This window comes from Nannospalax galili, unplaced genomic scaffold (genome assembly GCF_000622305.1).
Source record: "Nannospalax galili isolate Female #2095 unplaced genomic scaffold, S.galili_v1.0 scaffold139, whole genome shotgun sequence".
Taxonomy (NCBI): Eukaryota; Metazoa; Chordata; class Mammalia; order Rodentia; family Spalacidae; genus Nannospalax; species Nannospalax galili.
Genome location: NW_008345884.1, coordinates 8,399,016 through 8,406,877, shown reverse-complemented (window position 1 = coordinate 8,406,877; position 7,862 = coordinate 8,399,016). Strand labels below are relative to the sequence as shown.

At 43.6% G+C, this 7,862-nt stretch overlaps 1 protein-coding gene across 2 annotated transcripts in view; it reads left to right on the top strand.

The window, feature by feature from the left end:
* Window positions 1-2,307: 2,307 nt before the first annotated feature.
* Hmgcs1 (3-hydroxy-3-methylglutaryl-CoA synthase 1) overlaps window positions 2,308-7,862 on the top strand; it is a 22,487-nt gene continuing 16,932 nt past the window's right edge. The window contains exon 1 of one of the 2 annotated variants that reach the window (XM_008842115.2): window positions 2,308-2,438. The gene's annotated coding sequence lies outside the window, so the exon portion shown is untranslated. The remainder of the gene's footprint in view (window positions 2,439-7,862) is intronic. The other variant, XM_008842116.2, reaches the window with a different exon arrangement.

The following is a 7,862-nucleotide window of genomic DNA, read 5'->3' as shown; positions in this document are numbered from 1 at the left end:
ATATATATATGCACACTACATACATGCCAGTGCCTGCAGAGGCCAGAAGAGGGTGTCAGATCCCCACGAACTGAAGTTAGAGGTGGTTGTGAGCTGTTCAGTGTAAGTGCTGGGAACTTACCTTGGGGCCTTTGCAAGACCAGCAAGTTCTCTTAAACACTGAGTCATCTCTCTAACCCCACCTGCACTATTTTTAAAGTACTTTGCAGGCATGCTCCCATAGTAGCAAGGCTTTCAAGGGCAACACAGTAAAGTTGTCAAACTCTTAACTTTAGAGAGTTGTAGTGAAACAATATGGAATTGTTGATGGGCATGCTCAGCTAGTAGAGTTTTCAGCCCATTTCCCATTAAGAATCATCCAAGGGTCTGGAAAAGAGAGACTATCTTCCCAGCAACCTCAAACCTACTATGAAGCTTAGCAATAAGCCAGAACTATTGTGCCATGAGGTAAAAAAGAAGGCCCAGAGCTCCCTTAGCTCCAGAGCGATGTGGAAGGACTAGCTCCAGATGCTCCTGAGGAAACTCTTGGCTGAAATTCTGGATGGTGAGACTGAGCAGTTTTGATGCAAAGAGGCTGAGGGCTGTCATAGGGCCGCTAAGGGCAGACTGCTACATGGGGCAGCAAATGAAGCAGATATGGTGAGCCTTAGCTTTCAGTACCTCGACTGAGCCTCTTTGCTGATGAAACTTCAACTCAGAAGCTCCATAAAGCCTAGAGGTCATCTTGCCAAGCAGAGGGTTTGAAGAGAAACAACTCTGACAGTGGATTAAATTTTTAACTGACTGAATTCTTAAATAGAGCTGTATAAATCTGAGGAGACCGAGATACCTTTACTTGGCAAATGTGAAGGTTTTTCCCACTGTTCCCCCTTCCTACACATTATCTGAGGGACAGAGGCTATGGAACTTAGAGTACCGGCAGAATTAAGACAAATGCCTGTTTACCTTTTGCTTTGGGGTTGTAGTATGAAACCTAGTCCCTTGCTACATTTATTTTCCTTCCTTCCCTGACTTCTACTCTTGATTATATACTCTTTGAGGATAGAGTTCTGTATCTTCTAATTATGTATACCTGTTGTCAAGCACACATGGAAGTCACAAATGGAAGCCATAGCTTTACAATTTCTGGAAACCACATTAAAAACTAAAAAGAAAAAGATAACGTCAACCTAATAATATATTTATTTAATCCAATGTAACAAAAATATTGTTATAATATTTAATCAATTTTAAAATTACTGAAGTGAAAAAATTACTGAAGTGTTTAATTCTCCCCCCCCCCAAGGTTTTCCAGATGGTGTGCATATGGAATGGTTTTTACAGCACATCTCATTTTAGCCACCTTTCACATATTCAACAGCCATGTGTAGTTAAGGCTTACCTTATTAACAGCATAGTTCTCATATAATTTCTACCACAGAACAAGAGTAAATGTTTGCTCAATGGGTGAATTTATGACATTAAATATTATCATTGTAGCCGGGTGTGGTGGCGCACACCTTTAATCCCATTTAGTGTTTGGAAAGACTAAATAAATGTAATAGTAGTCTACCACAATAAGCTCAGAAGATTCGGTGAACAATGGGTCAGATGCCTAGAAAAAATCACTGACCTAGATTAACACACTGTCTCAGGCAAGACCTGCATGATCCTAATAACGAAAATATCATATTTTAGGTTTACTTAGGAAGAGCTGCTTTAACAGCAATTTCTATAAAAGTAAAGGTTGTTTTAAATTGGGTATTTAGAATAGTTAGAATTTTACAAATTGTAAAATGTGGGTGAAGCAATGTGCTGTACCTTGGAATACTGGCGCACTTTGCCGTTCTAGAGACTAGAAAACGCCGCGATTTGAATTCCTATCAAGTATTTCTGATATTTCACAGGTGAAGCCTGGCTATGGTTGCTAGGCAACCTGACAGACTCTCAAGCAGGGACCATCTCGCCTCCCACACTTGACCATCTCTCCCCAGTGGACGTGGAGTTCCCATTGGCTCCCATCTCCGATCACTGAGCTCCAATTGGTCAGAGAACCTCTCATTCTGCTCCCGTTGGTTCTCGCCGTCTCTCGCCGCCAGGTCATTGGCAGGCGTGTTCTCGGGCCACCCTACGTCACCGTCTCACCCCACTTCCTCGGCCCTCAGACCTTGTCCCCGCCCCCTCCCCCGCCCTTCCAGCCGCGAGGGAAAACCCTAGCGAGTCACAGAGTCTCACCTCCTTCCGATTGGTAGAAAGCGGACTGGGGGGCGGGCGCAAATGGGCGACTCTGAACTCCGTGATTGGCTGCGGGGACGTGCCTTTTTTTTTCGCCAGCCGCCTCCCGGCAGTGCCGGAGTCGGGTGTGTAGGTGGCTATAAAGCTGCAAAGGGCGGGAGGCACCGCGCATCTCGTCCTTCTGTGGCCAGCTCTTTACTGCCACTGGTGTCCTGTCACGTCTGGTGAGTGTCCCTCGAGGGGGAGGACAGCCGGGCTGCCGCGGTGTCCTTGACTAGGCCCGAAGGCGCGGCGCTCCGGCTCAGGGCTGAGGCGTGGTACAGAGCCTAGAGGATGGGGCGCAGAGAGCCGGCGTGTGTGGGACCTAGTGGGCAGGGCACCTGCGACTCGGAGCGGGGACCCGGACTCGGCTGGGGACTGGCGGGCCGCGGAGGGGAGAAGGCGAAGGGCTTTGAGGGCCAGGTGTTCTGATGACATAGTCGGGAGTCGGAGTCGCCTCCGAGATGGTTGTGACCGCCGGGGTCGGGGCGTCAGCAGGGGAATAGGAGGGAGCTGGGCTCTCAGGGCCTTCCGTGGTTAAGGGTGGATCAGAAATGGGGCGGCTCAGGCTGGGATGAAGGCTTGTAGGCTGGCAGGGGTTGTGTCCTGGCTGCACCGACTGAGTTGATGAGTGGAAGCGTTATGTTTCCCACCATTCAGGTGCAAGAAATCACAACTGATGCTTTGGACATCTTTGGTGTGTGGCTTGTTCACATCTAAGATTAGTGCCTCCTTTCTGTCTGTCTGTCTGCCCCCCTACCTCCCACGTTAATATCCTCCCGACCTACTGTTAATAACTTCAAAACCAGCCTTTACTGTTATAAAGATGTGATTGCCGGACACTCACAAAACCTTCGCACAAATGGAATTTGGGTTAAATCAAGAAAATTTCAAAGCTAAGTCTGTGTAGTCTTTGAAAACCATCTTTGACCAGTGATAGAGAAAGAATTGCTCTGCCACACTCTGGAGGAGGGCATTGGAGAGTAGGTGGTGTGAGGCTGTCCTTCTTGTCAAGGTTGCCTCTGTGGCATTGGCCTTAGGCTATCTCTAACTACTTTCACTGACCACCTCTGCTGCAGTCCCTCCCTCCTGGTGGTGATCTGGCCAAAGCGCTATGTGCTTCTTCAGATTGCTGCTTATATTTGCTGTATTTTAGGGATGAATCATGCAAAACAATGGCATGTTAAACAGCATGAACAATCAGTTGAAGTACTCACAGATTTTTTTCCTAAGCTGTGGTTTAAAATTTTATTACACAAATTCTATCAGAGTGGAGACAGAGTGAAAGCCCTTCACATTTATCTATGCATGATTCTTTGCAGCTTGAGACATCTATCTAACCAGTTAATGTTCTTTGATCAAACGTTACTTTTTAATCTTCCAGCTATTTTTGAATGGAGATAGAGAGCAAGGATGGCATGTCTTAGGAAAAAAAGGAAAAGCTGTCTTTTGTGTCTGATCTTTGTGGGTGTTTCCAAAGTTAGCACATTTTCCATGTTGTTCAGTTCTAGTGTCTTCAGTAATCTAGGTTCTTAGAAGGTATGTCTGATACTGGAGAAAAGGAAATATGAAGGAGATTATGTTTGAAGTCATGAAAGGCCATGTCCTCTTGATTACATCTTTCTTTTTTTTTGTCTTTTTGAGACCGGGTCTCCCTGTAGCCCCAGCTGTCCTGGATTCACCATGGAGACCAGGCTGGCCTTGAACTCACGGAGATCTGCCTGCCCCTGCCTCCCAAGTGCTGGGATTAAAGGCATGTGCCACCATGCCCAGCTATATCTTGTTTCTTTTAACTGATGAAGTCATAGTCATAATGGCTTTATTTAGAAAGGAGCATAGCCTTACAATTTGATGTTGGGTATTTTACAATCAAATATCCTATGTGTTACTTTTAGATGAAAATGATTGAGAAACATGTTGCCTAATTAATGTGAGGGCACATGCTAGCTAGATTCTTAATCTGTTCATTCTAATGCTTGGCACTTGTTGATTCTCCCTTGTCACTTGATCTCTAAAAGAGAAACTAACCTTTAGAAACACAGTCTTGGCAGGGTTTGTGGTTTGTGTGGGTACATCTAAAAATGATTCTTTGATGGACAACTGTTCTCTTCTGATTCCCTTCAGGCTCCTAACATTTTTCAGATTTTGGTCTGGGAACAGTTGAAGCCTACTCTTTGCTTAGGGAATCAATCTCCTTAAACTCCTGGACACTGTTTGCTCCTCCTGTAGCTCATCTCAAAAGTGATAGCAAGAACTTACTGATTGGGAATTGCAAGTACTTGAATCTAAAAAAAAAATTTGACCTGGAATTGTTATAACACCAAATTCAGCCAATCCAGGGGATCAAGGTAGAGGAGGCCATTGAATGCCCTTTACTCTGAGGTCTCTACCACTGATAGGTAGTTCAAAAGAAAAAAGAAAAAAAAATCTATCTATCTATCTATCTATCTATCTATCTATCTGGAAAGAGAGTGCCCCTCAGACCCCTCCCTATCCTCTGAGAAAAAAAACTACCCTCCACTTGACTCTGGAAATCCCCTTGTTCAAACCCTTTCCTGGTATCTGCTTATGATTTCTATGGTAATGGTCTGGGGCAGAAGAGACAGAATGTTCTGCCCCAGGTGAGCTAGCCAATGACAGTATACTTGATATATCTGTGTTGGTCTCTGTGGGAATAAACTGGGGCAGAAGAGAGAGAACGTTCTGCCCCAAGTAAGACAGCCAATGGCTGTATAGGTAAAGTCTCTGGAAATCAGCCCTAGCTAGATTGTTCCAGTCTTTTCTTGGTTAATCTGTCTATAGTTTCTATGGACATCCTCTGCTTTGTGGTTTTTCTGCTTAAAAGCCCTGCGTTTTCACTGCTCAGGGTCACAGTACAACTCCCTAGACTGTCTGTGTCCCCAACCGGCTGGTTCCAATAAAGCACTCCTTTTTACTGAGACTCAGGGTCCCAGTGGTCAATTTAGGGAATTTTACTGACCCCTAACTATATATATATATATAATAGTTGTGCAAACTTGAGTGGTAAATGACATATATGTGTAGGAATATAGGTCCTTGATTAGAAGACTGATTATCTAGGAAGCTTTCCTAGATAAATAAATGCACACAGAGTATATAAATAAAATTAATAGAGTCTCTGATAGACCAGGAATTCTGGGAGAAGCAGAGCTGCTCTGGCATTTTTACTGGAGATCTTCACAAGTATACAGATGAGGAGGAAGAGTCTTTCTTGCTTTTGTTGTTGTTTTGGTTTTTTGTGGTTTTTTTTTTTTGTTTGTTTGTCTTTTTTTTTTTTTTTTTTTTGAGACAGGGTCTCCCTGTAGCCTCAGCTGGCTTGCAACTCATCTCACAGAGATGTTACCCCCCACCCCTGCCTCCACAGTGCTGGGATTAAAGGTATGTGCTGTCCCACCCACTCAAGGAGGCTTTCTTTTTTGTTTGTCTTTTGTTGAATCACAGCTGGCCTGGAACTTGCTATGTAGACCAGGCTGGCCTCCATCTCACAGAATCCTCCTGGCTCTGCCTTCTAAGTGCTGGAATTAAAGGCATATGCCACCACACCTAGCCCAAGGAGGCTTTCTTAATTATTTTTACTTGCATGATCCTAAAGAAGAAATACTAGCAATTCTGAATATCCTTGCTTTCTCTTCAGTAGCAAAGAAAAAGGTCAGCTAGAAATTACTTACAGTTTATCAGGTATCAAAATGTGTTCTGGATTAGTTTATCTGACTACTTGTTTGAATCACAGCTGGGAAAGGAGAAATCCAACTGAGTAAACTCCAGAAAAGGACACACCATTGTATGAACCTGGTTAACCCTGGTTAACCCTCTCATTAGTCTTCAGTTTAAGTCTTGGCTAAACTCAATGCCTATATTGTGACTTAGAGTCTCCAAGCCTGCTTTGTGGTGTGCTGCCCACTTGCCATTCATCAACCGTTTCCCAATCCATGTTTACTTCCTCCTAATGCCGACTCTCAAAAGATTTGTTATAATTAATCTGATAACTTTCTTTAGACTTTGGAAGTACAGGTTGAGTTTCTGAAGTGCTTGGGTCTGGAAATGTTTCATGTTTTAGAACACTTGCATTTTGGATAAGACCCAAGTCTAAACATGAAATTCATGTTTCATATATACCTTACACATGAAGTCTGGAGATAATTTTTTAAAATTTATTTTTGAGGCAGGATCGCACCATAGCTCAGAGATCCACCTGCCTCTGCCTCCTAAGTGTTGGGACTTAAAGGTTGAAGGTAATTTTTATTTATTTATTTATTTATTTGTCTTTTTGAGACGTGTTATGCCTGCATGTATGTAAGGGTATCTATGTCATGCAGTGTCAAATCCCCTGGAACTGGAGTTATGGACAGTTGTTAGCCATCATGTGGGTAATGAGAATTTATTTATTTATTTATTTATTTTTGTGTGTGTGCTTTGTGAGCTACCATGTAGGTGCTGGGAACTGAACCTGGGTCCTCTGTAAGAGCAGTGAATGCTTTTAACTTCTGAGTCCCTGAAGATAATTTTATATTTTTAGTGTTGCATACATTTTGACTGACCTATCACATGGGGTCAGCTGAGTTTTCCACTTACAGTATCACGTCAGCATTCAGAAAGTTGAATTTTGGTGCACTTAGATTTCAAGTTTTTCAGATTATCGATGTAGGCCTCTCCTGGTTTAATCAGAATAGAGGATCCTCCCAGCAACTGTAGAAGAGAACAGAAAGCTTAAACCTCTCTGATAGATTTATGCCCCACAGTGCCATTTACTACTGCCTCTGTTTCTTTCCTGCTCTGAAATCTCTTTCAAAGTGGAAATGGATTTGGTTTGTGTCCACTGCAGCTCTCTGAACCTGTTTCTTTAGTGTGTTTAAGTTCTTTCTCTTAGAATGTCTCTCTCACCTTACCCCACCAATTTAAGTAATCAAAATAGAAAGAGGGCCTAGGGTGTGACCAGTATTTGCCTAGCTTGCCTGAGGTCATAGGTTCCTCCCAGCATTGCAAAAATAAACAAATAAAAAGGAGATAGTGACATTTCAGGAGAAACCCTGTTGATACAAGTGGTAACTAATATATTTAGGACATGGCTACAAGACATTAGTAAGTTACACTGGCTTGAAATGGAAGGCCACCCCCAACACATACCTTACTGAGAAATGTTCTCTTCGGTCTGCTTAATTTACAGCACACAGAAGCATAATTTGAGACAATAAAAAATAAAAGGCTATTTGTGTGTGTGTGTGTGTGTTTGTGTGTATGCTGCAATCAAAGGCCCCCCTTTTTTTTTCTAGTGGAATGTAGGATTTTATCTTTTCTTATAAAACTCAAGATTTATTCTGGGGCTAGAGAGATAGGTCAATGGTTAGAGCACCGGCCTCACATGTGAGAGAGTCTGGTTCCATCCCTAGTACTGCCAAGGATGAAAGAAGTGAGAAAAAGAGTGGAGTTTAAGTACGGTCCCCATGGGCATGGTGGTGCATGCCTGTAATCCCAGCCCTTGGGAGGTGGAAGGAAGCAGGAGGGCGTTCAAGGCTAGCCTGAGACCCTGCGTGACAACAACCACAATCAGAAAAGATTCTGCTGGGGTGGGCGGGGGTGCGGTGCGGGCG